We start from the raw sequence: 22195 nt of genomic DNA, 5'->3' as shown, positions 1-22195 counted from the left end.
TCTGAGGAGCTGAGATAGGTCTCTCTGGGGTTAGAGTGGCCTAGACCGGGAGCTTGGGGGCACACCGGTGTCCAGGGAGTTCGTGTGTGGCTCCAGCATGCCAGGCGGGAGAGCAGGAGGCTGCGAGGGGTCGGGCGGCGGTGGCTGTAGCGGTTCTCAGACTGCTGTGTGCATCCAGAGTCACAGGGGGCGATCACTGCCTAGCTGGGAAGCGGAGATCAGGGCTCTGCCTTTTTCCAGGCTACAAATTCCAAACCTGAGAGGCACACTAGCCTTCCCAATTTAGTCTACATCCTTCCTATCCCTTGCTCCCAGCAAAATACTGAGGCAGTGGACTCTACGTGCTATTTACTGTGCTCTTTGCCTGACTGAAAAGATTCCACTTGATCTGAGACTAATGCGTTGATTCTTTTCTCCTAACTCCAGCCCTCCCTCATCATCTATCCCTACCTAACCAAAATTTCCCGGAAAACCAGTATCTTTCTCGCCGGGAAAGTTTTTCCCTCTGGAGTTTCCTTAAAAACAAACTTTTTTTTTTTTCGCTCGTGAGGTATTAGGTCTCTTACTGATTCCACATAAATGCTGTACATAGGGAAGTCCTTTAGGCAGGGAATCCCAGTGTTATTGCTTATGAGGGCATGTCTGTCTTCAAATCCTGAGTTGAGTCAACCTGGGGTCGTGGAGGGAACTGGTCCATTTAATTAGAGGTCTGTTAGACTGATCACTCTCAACAACAACAGAAAGAATTGTGGTGTTTCCTCCAGTATCCATTCTTTTTTACTATGGTAATTTCACTTTGTTAATTTAGGCAATCTGAAAATGAAAGGTTGGATGCAATTCACAAGGTACAATATTTCTAGATTATCATTCAACTGCCAGCCCTCCGCCCCACCTCCCTTCCCCAGACCCACTATCACCATCACTTCCAAAGGTAGTGGGCTCAGATCTCAAACAGCACTTTTTCAATTTCAGAATACAGCCTGAAGGACAAAGCTGCTGAGTTCTAGAAAGAGATAACTTAAATGTAAGTAAACTTATTTACCAACTACTCAGACAAAATCGTAAGCTCAGCAGCAACAACAAAATGTATATTGTTTAATATATTGAGCAGGAGGAAAGATGGCTGTTTGCCAGATACGTGATCCATTAACCTCTTTAGCTCATTGTTGGCAACAATAGCATACAATCACATTCTTATGTTTGAAAGACAAGAGATTGTTTTTTTCCCATCTCAGAATCACAATGCCACATTATAGTCTAAAAGAAACCTCAAACAATAAAAGTAATAAGAAAGGAAGAAACACAATTTGCTTTTTTCTGAACAAATGTTGCTGTTCTGTTTTTCTTGAGGGGTAAAAATGCTGATAAGCAATAAAGTCTACAAAGGCAGGACAATAGATTTTGAAGAATGCATCACTCCTTCTGTGTCTTTTCAATTAGTCAACTTTATTTAAAATGTTTATTTATATTATCTTTTATTGGTATTCATTCTTTTGTGCCAGGGAGATTACTGAGAAGGATGATGGGGTGAGATAAATGTGATTTCTCATAATTCTGTCTTTCTTCAGGTTTATGTCTGGCTGGAGAGGAACAATCAGCAGCCTGTGCTTTCCCAGCAATCCTGGCTTCTCCTCAGAGGATCCTTAGCTCTGTAGCTGATGGACTAAGAGATTGCTACAGTGATTTTGCCTGGCTTGTACCGGTTCACACCTGGGGCTGGGAGCAGGCACAACCCCACAAACTGAAGCACAGCCTGGAAAGGGCACCTCACCACCTCTGTTGGAGGATTAGATCAGGGTATGTGCACTTCCTGTGTGTACTGCTCTTCAACTCCTACAAATGATCTGGCTTGCATGCTAGGGAAAGTGCAGAGGTGGGATGTGGGGTCTAACACTTTTAGTAGAAACATCTTAATACTGTGTGAATTTAAAGAAATAGAACTAAATACCAGATGAAGTGGCACATCCAAAAAAATCTTTTAAAAATGCAGTCTTGAAAACAGTCATGGATTCATTGGTTTGGTTCAATCACCAAAGCCAAATAGAATACACAGTAATGAAAACATTTGGTTAATTAGAGTGTTCATTTGGTAAAGAATGTATTTTTTCTGAGTGTCATCACACTCTCTTGTCTCATAAAGATGGAACCATTAAATATTGTTTAGCTTACAGTTTCAAATGGAGGCTACCCTCTCAGTAAAGTATGGAAATATTTATCATTATTAGGAAGTAGGGGATATCTGACTTGTTTCCCAACTATATCTTTTTGTTTGTTTGTTTGTTAACCAGCCAATCGTTGACATCTGGATTCAGTTGGTTAAGTGAACATTCATTACAGCATTAAAGGAGCTCTCTTTGTGCCATACCTGGAAACCAAAAGATGAATAAAAGAAGCCTTTGCTCTCATAAGGTGAGTTCAGTAATTGCTAGTGTTATCAGGTATAGATTTGGTTCACTGGGAGTTCTCTTTTGCAGAAATGAGCCCCTGAGCCGTCATCTCCCTGCTCTATCACTGTATTTGAGTGTCTCTTGTACAAAAGTTCTGGTATTGTATTGTGCTAGGAGATGTTTAGCAGTCAGAGGCCTAAAATCACCTGATATAATCAGGCTACACCTGATTATAGGGGAAATATTTCTTATGGAAGAGGTGGGTCCACAGATCTGATGTCAGAAATGATAAGAATGGTAAAGAGGATTTAACTGTCCTCTCGGTTCAGACCAGTACTGGCTAATAGAAGTGTCATGGCGAAAATATGAGCCACATGTGCCTTTTTAAGTATTCCATAGCTCATTTAAAAAGTAAAACAAAACAGGTGAAATTTAATAATATATATTGCTTAACTTAATACATCTAAGATATTATCATTTTGACATGATCGATATACAATTATTCATGATATTTGTATTTTTTTTTATATTGTGATGGAAAAAATGGCTCCCACACCATAATCCATGGAACTTGTAAATCTGTTACATTACATGGCAAAATGGACTTTGTAGATGTAATTAAATTTGCAGACCTTAAAACAGGGAGATTATCCTGGACTGTCTGAGTGGGTCCAACCTAATGACATGAATTCTGAAAAGCAAAGCATTTGTTCAGGCCATAAGCAGAAGAAATGTAACACAAAGAGAAATCAGAGAGATTCAAAGCATGGGGAGATTTAACATGCTTAAGGATGGAAGGGCCAATGCGACAAGGAATGCAGTGGCCTTCAGGAGCTCAGTGAACTCCGGCTGACAGGAAGGAAATGAGACCCCTGCCCTATAACCACAAGGAGCTGATTGCAGCCAATAACCTGAATAATATTGGAAACAGGTTCATCTGCAGAGCCCTCAGAGAAGAGAGCAGTGCTAATGACACCTTGGGTTTGTCCTTATGAGACTCTAAGCAGAGGGCTCAGCTGAGCCAGCTGTACCAGAACTTCTAGACTATAGCACCATGTGATAATAAGTGGATATTTTAAGCCACTAAATTTATGGTAATTTTTTTACAGCAGCAATGGAAAATTCATACATGTATTGCATCTTGAAATCTGGTGTGTCTTGTGTACTTACAGCCCATCTCAGTTTAGACTGTCCACATCTCAAGTATTCATTTAGCCATATGTGGCTAATGGATGTCATATTGGACAGTGTAACTCTAGGCCAAGAGGAGTAAGATATCTAGAAAGTGCTAGGTCTGTAGGTTAAATGTAATGTCACTAAGTGGAGAGAGAAGAGGTGCAAGGAAAGAGGAAACTAGCAAGATCTCTGACACTCCTGATGCCCCACCCTTGCCCCCAGTGAATGGGGTAATCTTGCTCGTGCAGAACATAGCTAAATCTTGCAAGTCAGACTGTCAGAATTTACTGAATTCTGATATTTTTGCTTTTACTACCTTGAGGTTATTAATAAAGGCTCTTTTGAATATTCCATTTTTGTCTTAGTTAAGTTTGGGAGTAGTCAAGAGAAGAGTTGTTGTTTCCACTTTACTTTATGCTTAAGGTAGAGATCATTTAGTTTCAGTATTATGGGGTGGGGGACAGTAGGCAAGGGTAACCATGAAAAGTCTCTAGAAGAATTACATGGATTTCTTTAGCAGTCCTAGGAAGGCTGTTCCTCCCTACCAGAGAAACTATTTTTAATATCAGTCTTCTGAGGTCTATGTTTTATTTTTATTAACAAAGACAGAACGTTTTACAATTCTAATTGCATTCCATGTTTGGCTTTCTAAAGTCATCTTTTACCATCTTTCCTAATAGGTGAGAATGTACTCTTGCCCTATAAAATCTAGAGCAGTAACTAACTGCTATAATCTGGGACCATTTTAGGAAGGTTTTGCCAAAGAGCTATAGACTTGAACGGGGTTTAAAGAAAAAAATGGAAACTGACCAGCAGAGAGTAGAGGGAGGGCTTTCCAGGCTGCAAGGAACAGTGTGGGTAACAATGTAAAGACTGGAAAGTGAATGATGGGTTAATTGGCTGATGAAAAGTTCCCTTGAGTATAGCAAAGAGCTTTCATAAAGAAAGCTGTAGCTGATGTTAAAGAGGAAGGGTAATTAGCTCTAGATCTGCTCTGTCCAAAATGATGGCCACTAGCTACCCGTGGCCACGAAGCTCTTGAAATATGGCTAGTCTATGAGTATAAAATACACGCTGGATTTAAAATTCTTAGTGCAAAAAAATAAAAAGCCTATAAAATATTTTATATTAATTATTAGAATAATATTTTGGATACACTGGTTTACATAAATTATTTATTAAATTATTTTTACCTTTTTAAAAGCTTTTTAAATAGAGCTACAAGAAGATTTTAAATCACATATGTGGTTTATATTATGCTTCTATTGGCAATCACTACTACAGACCAAGTGTTTCTCATACTTTAATATGGATATGGATCACTGAGGAATCTTGTTAAAATGCACCTTCAGGAACTCCCAGGTGAACTCCTGCCACTGGTCCTAGGAGCACACTTTGAATATCAGAATGATGATTCACAACTTTGCCTGCAATATAGAACCATTTAGGAATTTTTAAAAATCACAATGACCAGATTGCTGTACCCGAAATTAATTAAATAGGAATCTCTGACATTGTAACACAAGGAAAAGTTATTTGTTGTAGCTCTCTAGGAGGTGATTTTTTAAATATTGCAAATTTGAGAACCACTCTTTAGAAACTCTTGAATTGAGGTGAATGAATTTAAACTTTATGTTGTAGCAAGTGGAGAAGTCTATATTATATGTCAAGTGCAATTAATTTGTCACGAGTGAATATTCATTAATTCATTGAGTAATTACTCTATGTGAGTCATGATAATTTATATCTTGCCTTCTAGATGCTTAGAAACTAGTTACAGAGATAAAATACTTAAATAATGGCAAAACAACATAGCATAGATTCAGCATGACTGGCATAAGATACTAAGCATTATAGGACTCTAAAAGAGGAGAAGTTAGTCTCGGATGGGATAATTATTAAATCTTCCTGGAAGAGCTGGTGTATAAGAAAGACCTGATACAGTTGTCCTCAAACTATGGAATGCATCAGAATCTTCTGGGGTGACAAGGGCAAGGACACTGTTGTTGTAGAACACTGCTAATATCTCTCCTGCCACACTACAAGTGAATTGTAACCAGTCCTGCTTCTCTGTCCCAATTACTCACGTTCGAAGTCCCCAGTGGGAAACTTACTGGCCTAGCCCAGACCATATACTCCAGCCGAGGCTGCCAGGAACCATTGGCTATGCACAACTTCTCACCAACACTGCACACAAAGGAACTTTTTCCAAACATAGGAATGAAGATGCAAGGCTGTTCAGCCTACCTCCAAACTCCTCACCCGACCCTTGCCAAAACCAATCCAAAATGAAACAAAACAAAAAGCCCCCAAACAATCAGTTAAAGAAACAAAATGTCTACCACAGGTAGTATAACTCCAAAAACTGAGGTGTATGAGAGGAGGTTGATTTTGGACAGAAAGAAAAATTCAATTTTAGATCGTTAAGTTTGAGGTTATGGTGTTTAACTCATGTAGAGATATCCATTTAGTTTGGGCAATGAGGAAAAAGCTGGAGAAGTTTGCCTCTGCTTAGAGGTCAAGACAGAGGACAAATGTGAGCTTCAGGAGGTTGAATGCAGGAGGAACTATGGCCAGAGACTCTTCTAATATCCTCAGACTCCTGGGACTAAAGGAGCAGTACAAAAGGAGTGTTGCATTAGCTCTCCACAGGTATTAACCCCCAGACCAGCTCAGATTAGAAGACTTAATTAAGAATTGCTATTGTAGTAGTTCTCAGAGTTTTTAATATGCTAATTTGTATTATGAAGCTCTAATCATGCTGCACTTCCAAATATCATTTGACTATGGAACTTTCTTGAAAACTAATGATATATTGAAGACATTTTGGAAAACAGTGGGCTAGGATTTTCTGGAATCAGAAAAAGACAGAGACTTAGAGATATGTCCAGGGGGAGACTTTAATAGTCCAGAAGCGAGACTATTCTGACAATTCAGATGCCTATTATTCCACTGTTATAGGAGATGGGTTTAACAGAGTGGAAATGAATAGTACTGAATTCTATTTTACCCCTGTGTCCCCCAAATGCACAGTGCTTGGTAAATGGAGACACACCATAAATATTTGTTAAATGAATAAACAAAAATGGAAAGATGAAAAAAGTCCTTGAACTTATCAATTCTTGCTGTAACCTCCAAAAGCATTGTTTCAGAATAATGGTGAGGTGAGCTCGAGGAGACACCCACCTGCCAAAGATTTCTCAAGTGATTCCTCAAGGATCTCTAGGAGAGACTGAATTGTCTACCCCGTCATCTGTTTCTCTCTTTTTTCTTGGTAATATAACAAGAGTGACCATATAATTTATCATCCAAACTAGGACACTTGAGAGAGAGAGAAAGGGGGAGCTATTAATAATTATGCCAGGACAACACACACAAAATAGACTTTCAAGCAAACTGGGACAAATGGTCATCCTAAAAATAACTCCTGATTTTTAGCTGAACACTTGATTGTTAGGAATAAATACTGGGTTGCCCCATCTCTCTTGTCTTTATGGGTAACCATGTGACTAAAATGGTACTAGATCACACAATATTGTGTTAGTTTCAGGTGTATAGCAAAGTGATTCAGTTTTTCAGATTCTTTTTCATTATAGTTATAAGATATCGAATATAGTTCCCTGTGCTATGCAGTAGGAGCTTGTTGTGTGTCTATTTTATATATAGTAGTGTGTATCTGTTAATTCTAATCTCCTAATTTATCCTTCCCCCGACTTTCCCCTTTGGTAACCATAGGATTGTTTTCTATCTGTAATGGGTCACTTTCTCCTTCTTGCTGGCTGGAATGTGATTATTCTGGTTAGAGCTTTAGCAACCATCTTGAGTAACCCTGTGTTATTTTGGAGTTTTCTGTTACTTGCAGTTGAACCTAATCCCAATAGATAAGACCTTATACCAGAGCTACCTAAAACCAATAAAATTTGAGCTACAAATGCAAGCTATATATGTAATCTAAAATTTTCTAGTAGCCATTTAAATAAGTTAAAAGGAACAGGTGAAATTAATTTTAATAATATATTGTACTTAAATAAATGTATCCAAAATATTATCTTTTCAATATGTAACCAATATGAAAAATTATTAACGTGATGTTTTATATGATTTCCTTTCATGCCAAATCTTCAAAATCCCACGTGTGCACTTACAGCACATCTCAGTTTAGATTAACAACATTTCAAGTGCTCAATAGCCACATGTGATTAGTGACTACCATATGGGACAACACAATTTTATACCATAAATAACCTCCTCTCACTGATGTATTTTCTCTCTCTCCCTCTCCTCTTGCTTCTCTTCAAAGGTAAGTATAGATAACAGCAAAATAACAACAATAAAACCGTGTCTTGTGTTGTACTTCTCTATTGTTTTTCTTTCTTCACAACTCTACTTAATTGAATTTGCAGTATCAGATAACTGTTCTTGGAATAATGACAGAATGATGTCCTTCAGGATATCATTGGATCAGTTGGTTGTCTGGGTGAGGATAAACCATGAGCAATCTATTTTAAGAATGCTTCTGTAGCAAATTGAGCCCCTACATATCAGGGGCTCAACCTCCTATGTATATCAGGACCTAAACCTACTATGTTTTGTCTTCAGTTGCCACAAGAAATTGGCTAAATAAGGGTTAGTTTTGTTTTGTTTTGTTTTTGCAAATGATTTGAGAAAATCACTTCTAGTAGAATCCAGGTTACCCCTCAAATGATGACAATCTTCCCTTCTTTGAGACATTATGTTGAAAAGTAGGAGAGAAAAGGGAACTGTTCGGGCTGGCCACTTTGGGACTGGACCTGAACTGGCTACCCGCAGAGGGGTTCTGAATGCATACAATGACTATTGTGTGTGGGACGTTGGAAAAGTGATTTCCAGCAGGTGGGTTTTATAGAGTACTGCATAGCCTCAGTTGTCCAGGGTGGTGTTGAAGCACCAGGAATGGTATCAGATACAAAAGGGGAAAAAATGTGCATCTTGTGAAAAAGAAATAAACTGTGAGATTTGAGCATTTTTAACACGTTAAGAAGAGCCAAAGACATGAAGGTTATAGCGGATGAGCTGTGACTGATTAGTTCTCCAACAGGAGGGAAAAAAATCTTCTGGCTTGATGGTGATGTATATAAAAGGTCAGTCTTTTCATGTAAAAGCCAAGAAGCTCACACAACATGACAGGGATCCAACGAGACTGGAAATAAGAAAGGCAGAGAGAAGGGGAGAGCAGGCCAAGGAGACTGTCTATGGAGCAGAAGTGGTGGTAACAAAGACAGAAGTGGTAGCAGAGGAGGCTAATAAGTGTCATCAGCTCTTGTGGGCAGTGGCAAGAATGATGCAGGGGTCAAGTTCAGAGTTAGTATCAGTAGCCCTGTGGGTATCAGGGTACCATGTGTACTTAAATCTTCACACACTTAATATTTCTGGGAAAAAAAAATCTCTTATGGCAACTGCCATCATTGTTTGCTAATTTACTTACCCCCTTGTGGTCTAATTTGTAGCAGAAGTTTGCACTCTCTTAGCCTGTGTGCTCTCAATGACTTAAGTAGGTGCTATGGTGCTGATGCCAAACTTAGGACCTCAACCACAGAGCATGGGCCGAGAGAAAGAAAGTAAGGGAGGGGAGAAAGAAAAAGACCGTCAGAAACATTTTAGTTATCTGGAAGTCATTTATCTAGCCTTCTTAACTACACATACTCTAGCTAAGAGCAAAGGAGTGAGCAAAATACAACTGAAAATCTGGATGGATGATGCCAAGACCACACAGTAACCTTCATACAATTTATTCATTGAAAACTCCCCAGGCTGCAGAGGTGCGGCACTGCTTGCTCTTGCCTTAACTATGCCAGACGCCGCTAGTCCCAATGGGCCCCACGCACAGAGCCTGGGTATTACCTCAGCCTGGCCCTCTGGTCAGCTACTACTGTGCCGTCAGGGTCAAGCATGCAGCTCGAATACCATTTGTCATCCTATCCTTAATTAGTTACTAAGAATATTTTATTCTTATTTCTAAATAAGTCTATAAAGCGTGGTTCATATTTTCTAAGCTGATGGCAAACCAAAACAGCAAAATACAAGGTAGGAAAGGGCATGTGATAAATAATACCCAAAGAGGTGACATGTGACATTGAGGGACAGACAGAAAAGTTACAACTTCGTTGTAACTACGAACTTCATCTCAGACCAAAAAGCAGGTGGCCCATCTCATGTCAGAGGGAGTGGATATGGTGTGGCAGGAAGTGAATGGACTTTGGCATAAGGCAGTTCCAGGTTCAAAGTGACAGCTCTTCTGTTGGGAGCTGTGTGGTCTTGGGCAGGTTTTGAGTTATCCGAGCCTCAGTTTTTTTCATTTCTAAAACAGAGATACTAATGCTACCTTCCTTATTCAGTTGTTGTGAAGATTAAATGTATGTGAAACAACAGCTAGAAAGGATTATCCTTTTCCTCCCTTTCTCCCCAGAAATGAATAGGTTCTCAGGTTATCACTGAGTGTTATATGTAACTTAAGACAGTGCTTATTAAACTCATACTGCATTTGTGGATTTTATGATCCATAATGCTAGGCACTAGGACACAGAGTTACGTGAAAAACAGTTCATGCCAACAAGAAACTCTCTGAGAGCTGTTTGGGGAGGAAGGCTATAAAACACAAGTCAGATGGTGGGTGAAGGTGCACCCATAGGAACAGAGCAAGTAACTGAGGCAGTATTAGTGGCAGTGTGCGGTGGGTGACAATGATTTATTGGGTGGAGGCATCATGTATTTATAGTGATGATAGCCCTGAATCATCAAGGAAACAGAAACTGTGTTTAATAAAGTGTGTTTAAAAGGCAGGATATGAGTAATCTTGTTTTGAAAAATTTCCATTTAAAAAGAATAGAGCTAAAAAAAATAAATTTTCATGGTCTAATTTGGTAGAAAACTCATTAACTTCTAGTGGAATCCTTTATCTATTGGCCTGTCCAAGGAATGAGGCATTGCTAAAACTATGAGAAAGGTGAAAGAGGAAGAAAATGATGGAGAAAGGATTGAGAAGGGACCAGAAATATTATGCTGCCAAGGCTACCTCCTGAGTAGCAGTCTTTCCTAAGTGAGTCCTTCTTGATGTTTTATTTAATCCTCACAGACACCCCATCCAGGTGACACAGGTACTGTTCTCTGTTTGACAGATGATGAAGTTGAAAACATTAGACACTATTACTTACATATTAAGTCACACAGCTAGAAAGTAGAACCCACATTCTCTGCTTGAGAGAATTCTTTACACTTACACAAAAACTGTAAAGAAAAAAGTGACCCACATAAAAATGTGTAATTCTAAAGAATTTCACTTAAAAACATAAAATGTTAAAACCAGGAAGCAAATTTCCAGGAAGTGATATGGTCACAAAAAAATGTTCTACACAAAATAAACGCTGAGCATGATGTCTTCACCACAACTTTGTCTCTTCTTTTTCTTTTCCTTCCTCCTCCAAAAAGATGAAGGCATGTGTAAGAAATACAGGGAAAAAAGGGAACAGAGGAGAGAAAAAGAAAATAGAAATTGGTGAGAAGAGAGAAGGTATAAAGGAACAGGAGATAAATGTGTAGGAAAATCTTAGTCATGAACATGTAATGTTCTTCTGGAAGACTTAAAATTTGGAAAGACGGACATATTAAAGATTTTGTTTTAAAATCTCTCCTGGAAAACAACTGAGGTCAGAGAAGGAGTCAGTGTGTCAGGGAGTTTAGATGATCATTTTTGCTGCTGGTGAATGAGTAGGCTGTTTAGATGGGACCGAAGCTTTCCCCTGGACCCGGAGCGAGCGTCTCTGACTTCAGCTCCGCGGACTGGTACTTTATTGTACACCAAGGCACCAACTGGCCAAGTGCACCTCCTCCCCACCCAGTCACTGCAAACACCACCCAGGGCTACTGCCGAAGTTGCAGGCAGGGGAGAACAGATCAAATGTGGTTCACGTTCCCCAGGCATTTTCAGAACCCAGGTCTACATCTGTAGAGCTTAGTAATCAAGAGGTGGGCTGGGTTCCAACACCAGTGTTGTACTTACTGTGTGACCACTTGGAGCACCAGTTTCTCCTCCGATAGGGCATAGTCATCAGACACATCACACAGGTTATTGTGAGTGTTAGAGGAGATAGTTTATGTAAAGTGTTTAGTATAGTGTGCTCACAGAAAATTCTCAATAAATATTAGCTTTTTATAGCAAGCTTTCTTCCTCTCAAAAATTAGCCCTGTTTGTCCTGTTTCAAGTTTTAGTGAGTTCTCTAACCTATAATCATCATTTTTTAAGTGAATAATAGACCTCAGTTAGAACCAGCTATTCATTATTTCCTATTGTTCAGCACAGAAATTTCCCTCCTAAAAATAAGTGACAAAAATCTGGTAGTGTTTGAAATACCTGTATTTAAGTTTTATGTGGCTGTGGGCATTTCCTGATTTCTTCCATCAACTTGGGAAGGATTGTTCTGTGAATCAAGGTCTGCAAATTTATATCATTTACTCTTTTTATTTCTCTAAACAGTCTCCACGAAGTTCAAACATGATTTTGAAAGTTGATGTTTGTTATTATTTTTGTCTGTAGTCCCATAAATGTGAACACTTTAAAACACTATTCATTGGGAATAATGGAGGGAAAATAGTGAGAAATCTGCCTGAGAAAATATTTGAGAAGAAATGGCATTTTAGTAATCTCAAGAGAAGTTAATATTTTTAAGCTAAGATATAAATGGATTTTAATAGGTAATAAAGTAAAGCTTATAAAAAGTATACTTCACAAAAATCCTTGATTGTTTTATACTACATTGTAAGTATGAGATAGTTTGGTAACATAATAAATGTAATTACTAGAACCAGAAATAAATGACTATTTTTTTTAAAAATCCTAGATTTTTCTAGCTTACAAATAAGATTCTAATGAATTTTTTGAAGACAAAGTAATATTTCTTAATATTACTTACATAGAGCTTAGTTAGTTAACTATAAGGGTGAGATTAACAAAGTGTGAATTAATGGCATTTTATTGCATAATACAAGTTAAAGCAATATACTCATAAAATAAACAATCCAGTTATCTTTTCTTCCATCACAGCTTTCAAACACCTAGGGCTTTGGTCTTCTTTATCTTTAGTTACATATGGACAGAATTCTATCAAGGGAATGCCAGGAGGGTAAAGCTGTTAACTCTTTCCACTCCAAGTCGGAGATCACAGAAACATCTTGAGATGGAAGTCCTGATTTCCTAGTGTGATTTCAGAGCCTGGGCTCTGGTGTCAGGCTGCCTAACTTCAAACTCTGCCTCCCCCTTACAGGCTCTGTGATAGTCTGGAAGTTACTTGCTCCCTCCAGAAACAAAGATGATTATGGAATTTATCTCACAGGGTTACAGAAAGATTAACATTTAACAGTGCCTGGTACACAGTGAGTTCTCAATACATTCTGCTATCACTCTAGCTTACCTGGTGGAAGTTTATCCACCCTTAACCTCATGGCAACAAGTTAATCAAGTCCTAACATAGATTACTAATTCGGAGTATGATGTACTTATTATACTTTGCCAAGTCATTTAACATTAGTGTGTATATCTCACTCAGGAAGTGCTTTTTTAAAAGTTGTTGTTTGTATAAAATGCACTGTAAAATGCTTTTTAAAAATTCCTTAGCATAAAGCATCTACTAAAGTTCAGGTACTGTATTGTTACTATTTCAGTTCAAAGGTGGCTTTTCTGGTAATAGAGCAAATATTGGATGACTTTCATGAACTTTATTTTGTTGTTGTTGTTTAAGTTTTATGGCAGTTGAAATATCACAGCAGAGCTCTTGAATTTGTCCTCTCCCAACCTGCTCTCTGCCAGCCATTACCCATTTATTCAAGTCCCAAAGCCTTGGTTTCTCCTTCGTGCCTCGCTTTGGCCTCATATCCCATATCCACTGTATCACAGAAACTGTAGACACAGCTTCTAAAACATGTCTTGACTCCATCTGTTTCTCTCTCTATGATTACCTCTGTCTTCCAAACTACCTCCACCTGATGTGTTGGCTGAACTACTGCAGGAGCTTCCTAAATGGTGTGCTTGCTTTCACTCCTTTACTCATAAAATTCATTCTCCACTGACAGCCCAAGCTGAGCTTGGGGAAACACACATTTATCCATGGTACTATTCTCATTTAAAACCCGTTCTCCATTGAGATCCCAGACTGATCCTGGTGAAATATACATCTAACCATGATATATCTCTTATTCAAAACCTTCCAGTGGCTTCTCAGCATCCTTAGAATAAAATCCATACTCCTGACTCTGGAATACAAGGCTTTCTAAGCTCTGACCACTCTCCAGCCACACTGATTTTCTTTCTGTTTCTTGATGTCATCTTAGGACTTTTGTACTTGCTGTGACCTTGGCCAGGAATGCGCTTCCCCCACAACTCATGGCTGGCTCCTTCTTGCTCTTTAGATTTCAGGATAAATGCCACTTTTGGGGAGATGTCCTCCTCTTTCATTCAGTTGAAAGCATCTGCCTAGTTACTTCCTGTTACATCAGCTTTTTTATGTCTTACATGTTATTTATCATGATCTGATTTTTTTCTTATCCATTCATTTACTGCTCACTTGTCTCCTTGTGTATTTTCAGATTTGTTCCCACTAAAGCATAAATTACAACAGAGCAGGGACAACTTTTCTCTGTCTCTCTTACTTCTCCATGTGGTCTCTTTTGCATCTGGCAGACAGTCAACAAACATATTGAATGAATGCATGGAAAAATTGTCAGGTTGCCCACGAGAAGAAACTCTGTGTCCTGACCAGGACCACTTCTTAATCCCCTTGATTCTTGATTTCCACCCAGCATAACTTCATACCCGACCCAGGTGAGTGTAATGATTTGACTTCCTCATCAGGAAAGCAGGATAATTGACTATTTCTTTCAGCACACTTTGCATAACCATTATTTCTATGCTAACCGTGCATTTTATCTCCCTTCTCTCAGTTTCCTTTTTCTTGACTCAAATTATCTCATTTAGTCACACAACAGCCTGGGCAAGTATTATTTCCTTGTTTTTTAAGGGAGAAAGTTGAGGCTCAAAAAGGCCATACAACTCATGATAGTCATGACAGACTGGTGATCTGCACGCAGGCCAGTGTGTTACCAAAGACCGTGGATTCTCTCTTGCCTGGAGATGGTGTCCCATTCGTTACAGGGTCTCATATTTCTCATAGTAGCCATTAGGAAGTGAGCTGACCAAATCATGTGAGGATTTCTCCTTCTATTTGTAGAATAAAAATCTGGATTAGAGTTTAAGAATCTGTATTTTTAAGGAGTTCTCCAGTTTTAGGTACCACGGAGTTAGGTAAGAAAAACCAGGTTAGGGAATGTTAAATATATATTATCTCCAATAAAACATTTGACGTTTCAGCCAAGATTAGTTTATCTGAAAATGTTAGTGATCCAGTGAGCCTCAGGGGTGAGGCAGGGAAAGATGGGGATTAGAAACCCTCAAGCCCTTGCCTGGGGAGGAGGGACGGCACGTGATTTTTGTTAGGGGAAGAACCACAGAGCATGAGCTGGGGTCTGATCTTGGATGTGAAGGGCAACCCAAGGAAAGTGCTGAGAGCAGAAGAGCATCCTGTCAGTGGTTTGTGATCCTCCAGTGAAGCCCAGTTAGATATTTGAGCTTTTTCAACTGTCTGTTCAAGTTTCTTGAAGTCTTTTGTAGAAGTCATTCAACATATTTTTGAACCATTAAAATTATATTCGAAATAGCGTGGGTGGGAAGGGCATTTTATAGGAGCATAAGATAATTTAGGCTATCAGAAATGGCTTTATAAGCATCTCCATACTACCCCCAAAGCACTGAAAAGTCTGTTTCCTGATATAATCATAATATAATGACAAGAAACAACACATCTGAAATGTTTTTCCTATTATAGAACATACAGTTTTGTCAAATCTATATGTAAGCTAGTAAGATGCTGCTCCACCACACTTCTTGTTAGCATCGAGTCCTCTCCAATAGAAGAGATAAATGGCCTCCTGGGGCTTAGAAACCATGGAAAGTCACATCTGGTAGCTTGCACCTGGCTGACCTATGCATGGAAAAGGTCAATTTAGTGCAAAAGGGCATTAAAAAATTAGCTCTGCTGGAGGGAATTGAGCAGCTGTCAGGGGAGAAGAGGGCCATCCTTTACCCTCTTCCACTTTCTGAGCCCACTGCTTTAACTAGAGCTGGAGGGCCATGGCTCTGCATTAGGTTAACAGTATCGCAGGCCACTCTTTCTTTGTTTTGTTATGAGTGCATACTGGAAATTCGAGTATTCCTGTCTTTCCTATATTGATGCAGTATCCAACTAAAGGCTGAGAGCATTTCATTTTATTACAACTTGAAGTAGTATTTTAAGACTGGGTTCTATTGTATTTACAAATATTGCAATATTGCCCTTTATACTGCAGTTAGCTTTGTATGTTAAGTTGACCTTTCTTCAATTTTTGGTTGTAGTTTGTCATGAAAAAAATACCTTTTTTTTTATTGTTCCCAAATTTGAGTCAAGAGACAGCTCCAGGAAACCCATTTGAAGGAGAGACAAGTTGGGGTCAGGTAATAAAGCATACCATTTTGATCTCGGTACTGAAATGTTCTAAGAGAATCTACTATATACTTTCCTAAAATGCAGGAAGTAGGGTGTGGTCTTTTAGAATATTTGGAAGTTTCAAAATGCCTGTTCTGGGTGAACAATTTGTTGGGCTAGACTGAAATGCTGTTTCTTAGCTAGACCCAGGAAAAGTCTCCACACAGGGCTGGTTTCTATCCTCTCCTGTCCAGTGGGCAACTAACTATATACAACGAATCTGGAGTTTACTATTGCAACTAACCGCTAGTTCAATTGCAGACATTGTTAACATCTGAAAAATATGTTTAATTATTTTGTTAAAAACTCTTTTAAAAATTCACTACTTTATCTTTTAACTTTGTTATTTCTCTATTCAATTTTAAGTGACCTAGAAAGAAAGGCAGTATTTACCCAGATAATGTAGAGATTTGTCCTCTGGTGTTTCCGGACCCCAAATCCTGTCACTGCTGAACCAGATTTCCAGCTCACCTGATAAATGCTGAGCTTTCACATCACCTCAACCTGAGGAGACAAGTTCATACTGAAATAATTTTTCTTTCAGTGGAAGTAAAACATTAAAATCCCTGGAATAGTCAACCCTTCAAAAGAGAACATTTGAGAAACTTTGGGACTATTTTGTGTAATTATTTTATGTTTAACTAAGGTGCTTTTTAAAAGGTTTCAAATATATACTTTAGATTTTTAATAAAGGTTTTATGTAGAGTTCAAATATTTAGTTTAACATGTTTAAGTTTCAGTGATTCATGTCAAAACAAAATCACCCATTAGCCAAATGCCAGACAAGTTTGACACGGAGTCAGATCAGGGCCGTTCGGGCTGCAGACTGCAAAGTGCTGTTAAGCATTTGGGCATGAGGTTTCCTCACAGAGCCCCTCTCTCAGCATCCAGACCGTGGGGCTTAGGGGAGTCTCACTAGAAATAAGAATACTCCATTTCTGTTCATTTATCGTGGCTGAATTGGCATAATGATTGGTGACAAATAGGCCTTTTTCATCCACACAAAAGTTACCATTCCATTTTCAGTGAGTTTTGCTTAAGTGTCAAGAATAGCAAGTTTAGTTACACAAAAGCTTGACTTTAATGCAGGGACATGGAGAGGGGCTGCTGGACATCAACTTTGCGCCCGTGTGGGAAGGCAGAACCACTCTTAAATACACACGTGGAGCAAGATATTAGAGATTACAGAAACCAAGGGGAAATCGACTTCTTCAGGTCAGTGTTATATTTATCTAGAAAACTTTATAGATTGAAATCAAAAACAACTAAATAGTATTCCTCAATTTCCTTCTGCCTCAAGACTTAACCGTGTCACTGAAATTCTAAATCCATGTGAAACGTGAATTTTTCAAAATGTCTTTAACCGAATTTCAAGAAGGGCTTAGGCTTTGGTCATGACACTTAATAGGCTGCCATTAGTTAAAAGAGAAGAGCCCATTACAGCATTGTCGGTTGGGTAGTAAAATCCTTGTGTATAGAATCAACTTGATAAAATGTGGCCCCCAAATGTAATTATTATCACTAGACAACCATTTAGAGTTACTTGGTATCTATTATATACCAATAAATCTAAATGGAGGTGGATCACAAGCACATAAAAGATTTTCCTTTGCAGCCCACACTTAATATATTTTCCTTATCTTGCTTGATTGATTATAACATAATTCTCTGTATAGTTTCACCTCTAGGAAATAAAAAAAATTACTGTTGATGATATAAAATGAGCCATCTTGCCAAGGGTTTTGATACTGAGAAAATGCAATTTGTTGTGTCTAAATATTAATGGCATGCCTTATTTTAACCACATACTGATTTTTTCTCATATACCTATGAAATGAAGTTTTTATAATAACTATAATAATAGTTAGGAGTATGTTCACCAATGCCTTATCTCAATTTTTTTTTGAAGATACAAGAATTTAATGACTGTATGGCACAACTAGCTCAGATTTAAGTAATGACAAAAACAATTAGCTACCACAAAAATCACCTTAACAACCCGCTGGATGAATGTGTAAAACTGCACATTAGAGAATCATGCCAAGAAGTCACAAATCCTGATATTCTGATGTTCCTTTGTACTTTACAGTGGCTGAGCAGTGTTTTTCAAATTGGAGCAGGAGGGAAGCCATACAAAGTCACACTTGTCCCAGAGGTTTAGACAATCCTCTGTGAGTTTTTTTTTTAAGTGGAAAAGTGCATGGAATAGATTACTCCCCCTTCTGTAGCTCTATTGTAATTTCATTAAAGAAGATCAGGAGCAAAATTGTGTTCTTGCTATCTGCTTATTGAAAGGAAAATACCACCTTTAGGTTAGGATAAATATTATAAGTCATCCTTCAGGTGTATTTTGGATTAACTATTTATAGTTAATATTTATATTATTATATATATTATAATATATATTATCCACACATTGTTATATCTAATACTTGCTGTGTACCTGGCATTGTGTGGAAGCTAGGAATATAAAGAGGAACACTCAGTGGGGGATTTTATTAGTGCATGAAAAAACACACCATGTCCTTATGGAGTTTATAGTATTATTGAGAAGACAAGAAAACAATTGGAAATGATTGTATATAAGCAATGAGGCACATTGTTTGGGGTAGACTATAAGGATAGTTGAACATAGAAAATCGAGGGCATTGTGTGGTCAACATTAAAGGAAGCAGTGGTGCGAGTCATGGTGACTATGGTCCTAACAGGAGAAACTTCACTCTGGAATCCGTATATGTCTGAATGCCAAACTCTGAATATGCCTTGGCTTGTGTCATCATAATATGAACTAAGAGACAAAGAAATGCTAAGAGTTTGGACTCTATTGCAAATCAACCCTGCAATTAATCCTTAATGTTTACTTCTGCAGAGATCCTAGGTGAGAGAAATCTCCCCTAACTCTACTTCCTTCCTTCCTTTTATCCCAGCGGCACATCTGTACTTTTTTGCACATCTAGTTTGAATGTTTTAGGCAGGGTCAATTTCACAGAATTCAGAAAAGTCTTGATTTTGGAAGGAAAGAGTAATAATATCATATAGTAGTAATATCATATATAAAAGATCTTAAAAGATAATTTTACAGTGAACAGGGAACAAAACAACTTTTAAGCATATTTGATTATATTGTAGATATTTGCTGTTTCATGTGTGTATGTGTGTGTGTGTGCACAAAGGGTCATTCCAAGGCCATGATCTCACATACCTCAATAGGGTATCTAGACAAAGGAAAAATTAATATTCTGGAAAGGGAAGGTAATGCTTAGTGATCACTAAAACAGCCCCTGACTTCCTGAGGAAAACACAGTTCTTTCATTAGAATGGAATGATACAGCTCTGGATATGCACTCTCTTGTAGGCTTACGATTATGGTGTTAACATTTAGATTTTTTTATATTAAACTCTTATATTCCCCTTGAAACTTTCCTCAACTCCTACCTGATCTAATTAATTCCTTTTTTACTTAAAATTAAATGGCCTCATTTTTTTCCCATGGAAATATACACTCTTGGCCTCAAGATGGAAAGTTATTTGCTTTAATATTCATGATTCAGCAGGGTATTTTATGGCTCGCAAGAGTTGCAGCTTAAGTGCATATCTTCTGTACATACAGAGGTCAGAAATAATTTGTTTCATGATATAGGAATTAAAATCAATACTCTTACTTCCTTAAGAAAACAAACATAACATAATGTAAATGAGAAATGAGTAAATTATTAATAGATGGGCTTATCTAAAATATAATACAAGCTAAGCAAGGTCAACCCAGAGAACTGAGTTTTAAGAAAAGCTGCAAGTTACAGTAAGCATGAGGAAGTTAGATATATCACCACAGCGTTGTCTTTAGAAAGTCGCTTTCATCCGAGGGTTTTTAAACTGTATTACAAACACCCTGTTAACTGTCCCTGTGAATAAGTGTATGGTATGATGACGCTCAACTTGAGGATGAGGAAATGGAGATTAGAGAGGTCTTGCTGGACCTGGAAGTCTTGCACACAGGACCTGGGGGAACTCCCAGGTTTCTCATTAACACTTAACTAGCAATCAAGCTGGCAGGGGGGTCCCATTGAATGCTGTTCTCAGGATTGTTCAGGCTTCTTGATTTTCACTTCCAATGTCTTTCTATTTCTTCTCTGCTCAGGATTTAGGTAAATCCTATACCCTAGCATCATCCCTTCCTCTCTCCCTCTGCTTGGTACATTTCCAGCTGTTGAAGATACAGTGAGCCCGAGCTGGCCAGGATAGGTGGAAAGGGCACTTTCTTCTTTGTTGTCAGAGAACAGATTTATCAGCTGCCATCTTTCTGGGTCCTGCTCTGGCTTATGATTTCTACACAGAGTCTGGTTTTTGCTTCTTTTTACCCCCAAGAATGGGTATTTCCATGCATCTAGAAAAGTCTTCCTCCTAGAAGGAGGAAGGCTGCTTGAGAACCTGACTCCTTTGAAAGATGGACAGTTGCAGAACTCTTGGTCAGCAAAATCAGAATCAGCTTTGATTCTGGCTTCTGTTCCAGGTAATTTACTTACATTTGTAGGGCCCTTTTCCCTACCATCAAATCATTGCTTCCATAGCAATTCATTCATTTCTATATTGCCACAAACAAACTTTGAACTTCAATTTTTGAGTCAGTATAGGGGATATAGATATACACAAAGCAATTCCTTATCTTAAAACACTTATAGTTTAATAGGACAGACTTGTACAAATGAATCCTAATAAATCAAAATGAAATAGTGTATAATGAACATATGTCCAAAGTACTATGGAGGCATAGAGGAGGATATGATTATTGCTAATTGGTGGGAGGCAATATATATATATAAAATTTTGTCAGTGGAGGGGTTATCAATGTTGCCTCCTTTCTAACCTTCATATTATGCTTTAATGCTGAGGTGATCTTAGTAGGCAAATAGGCAATTCTTAAGATAGAAGTAAATAGGTTCTGCCTGAGTTATTATTTGGTCCCTGAGATTCCCATTTGCTTTTGGCTGGACATAACACTTTTCAAAAAGCCTCTACTGGTTGACCAGTGAAGAAAAGGTTAAAGCTCATTAACAGATTGAAATTGGGAGCCCTGTGGGTTGGGTCACTGAGGATGGGATTATAGATTTTTCATGTTTTATGCTCAGCCCTTACGATGGAAGACGGTTGTTGAATTTATATATACGTGCACATACATACTCACTTCTCTAATGGACTACTTCATAAACATGAGGTCATTTGCAATAGTGTCTTACAAGCAGAGCTTTCAGAAGGGATTTCATTGCTCTTTGGCCATTACAAATCAAATAGATCTCTAGCAGAGACCTTACTGCCTCACTTACAGACTTGAGTTGAAGTTCAGAACAGAGGGTCGTTTCCATCTAGGGCGTTAGTACGTAATGAAGAGAGGAGATTAAAACAACACCAAAAGGAAAGCCTTGTTCAGAGACATCATGTGGGCACAAACGGTGGGAGATTATTTATCATAATGACTTATTCAACCACAAGGGAAAACATGAGTTAGAATGACATTATTTTCATCGCACTTTTCCCCTGAGGAATTCAAGAGACTACCCCGGTCTTACGTAATGGGTAGCAATTCTCTTCATGCTCTTTTGCTTTGTTCCTAACCCCTAGCAGATATCAGTAATAAAAAGTTCCTAAAGATGACCAACTTGTTGCTTCTCAAAATCACCCTCCCACAGAGCCTATGAACTCATGAACACAGAAGGACCAGATTTTTGGGTGCATCTTAACCATCATAGATGCCTGCTCACTTCTCCTTGGGCTAATCTCCTTATTTTACCCCCTCAAGGCTCCATCTGTCCCATTCTGAACACCTTCCTTGACCTATCACTTTTGCGGGAGAAACTATTCTTCCTTCTCTCCTCGTAGTTAACCACATCACTTCAACTTTTGGTCACTTCCTCAACTTGAGAGGCAGGGTGAAGTGTTTAAATACAGCACAAAGAATCTGGCAGGAGGGGAGGGGGCATAATTCCTGCTCTGCTTCTGTCACCAAAGGACAGCATGAGCTTGGAATATTGT

The 22195-nt window shown here is 38.4% G+C and overlaps 1 long non-coding RNA gene across 1 annotated transcript in view; it reads left to right on the top strand.

The window, feature by feature from the left end:
* The first annotated feature begins 904 nt into the window (after positions 1–904).
* LOC105077146 (uncharacterized) overlaps positions 905–22195 on the top strand; it is a 42396-nt gene continuing 21105 nt past the window's right edge. Inside the window, exons 1-3 of the long non-coding RNA XR_836045.3 lie at positions 905–1024; positions 1569–1797; positions 2289–2409. This is a non-coding gene — a long non-coding RNA (uncharacterized LOC105077146). The remainder of the gene's footprint in view (positions 1025–1568; positions 1798–2288; positions 2410–22195) is intronic.

Source organism: Camelus bactrianus, chromosome 8, assembly GCF_048773025.1.
Source record: "Camelus bactrianus isolate YW-2024 breed Bactrian camel chromosome 8, ASM4877302v1, whole genome shotgun sequence".
Classification (NCBI taxonomy): Eukaryota; Metazoa; Chordata; class Mammalia; order Artiodactyla; family Camelidae; genus Camelus; species Camelus bactrianus.
Note: the sequence above shows the minus strand (reverse complement) of the source record. Positions and strands in the feature narration are given on the sequence as shown.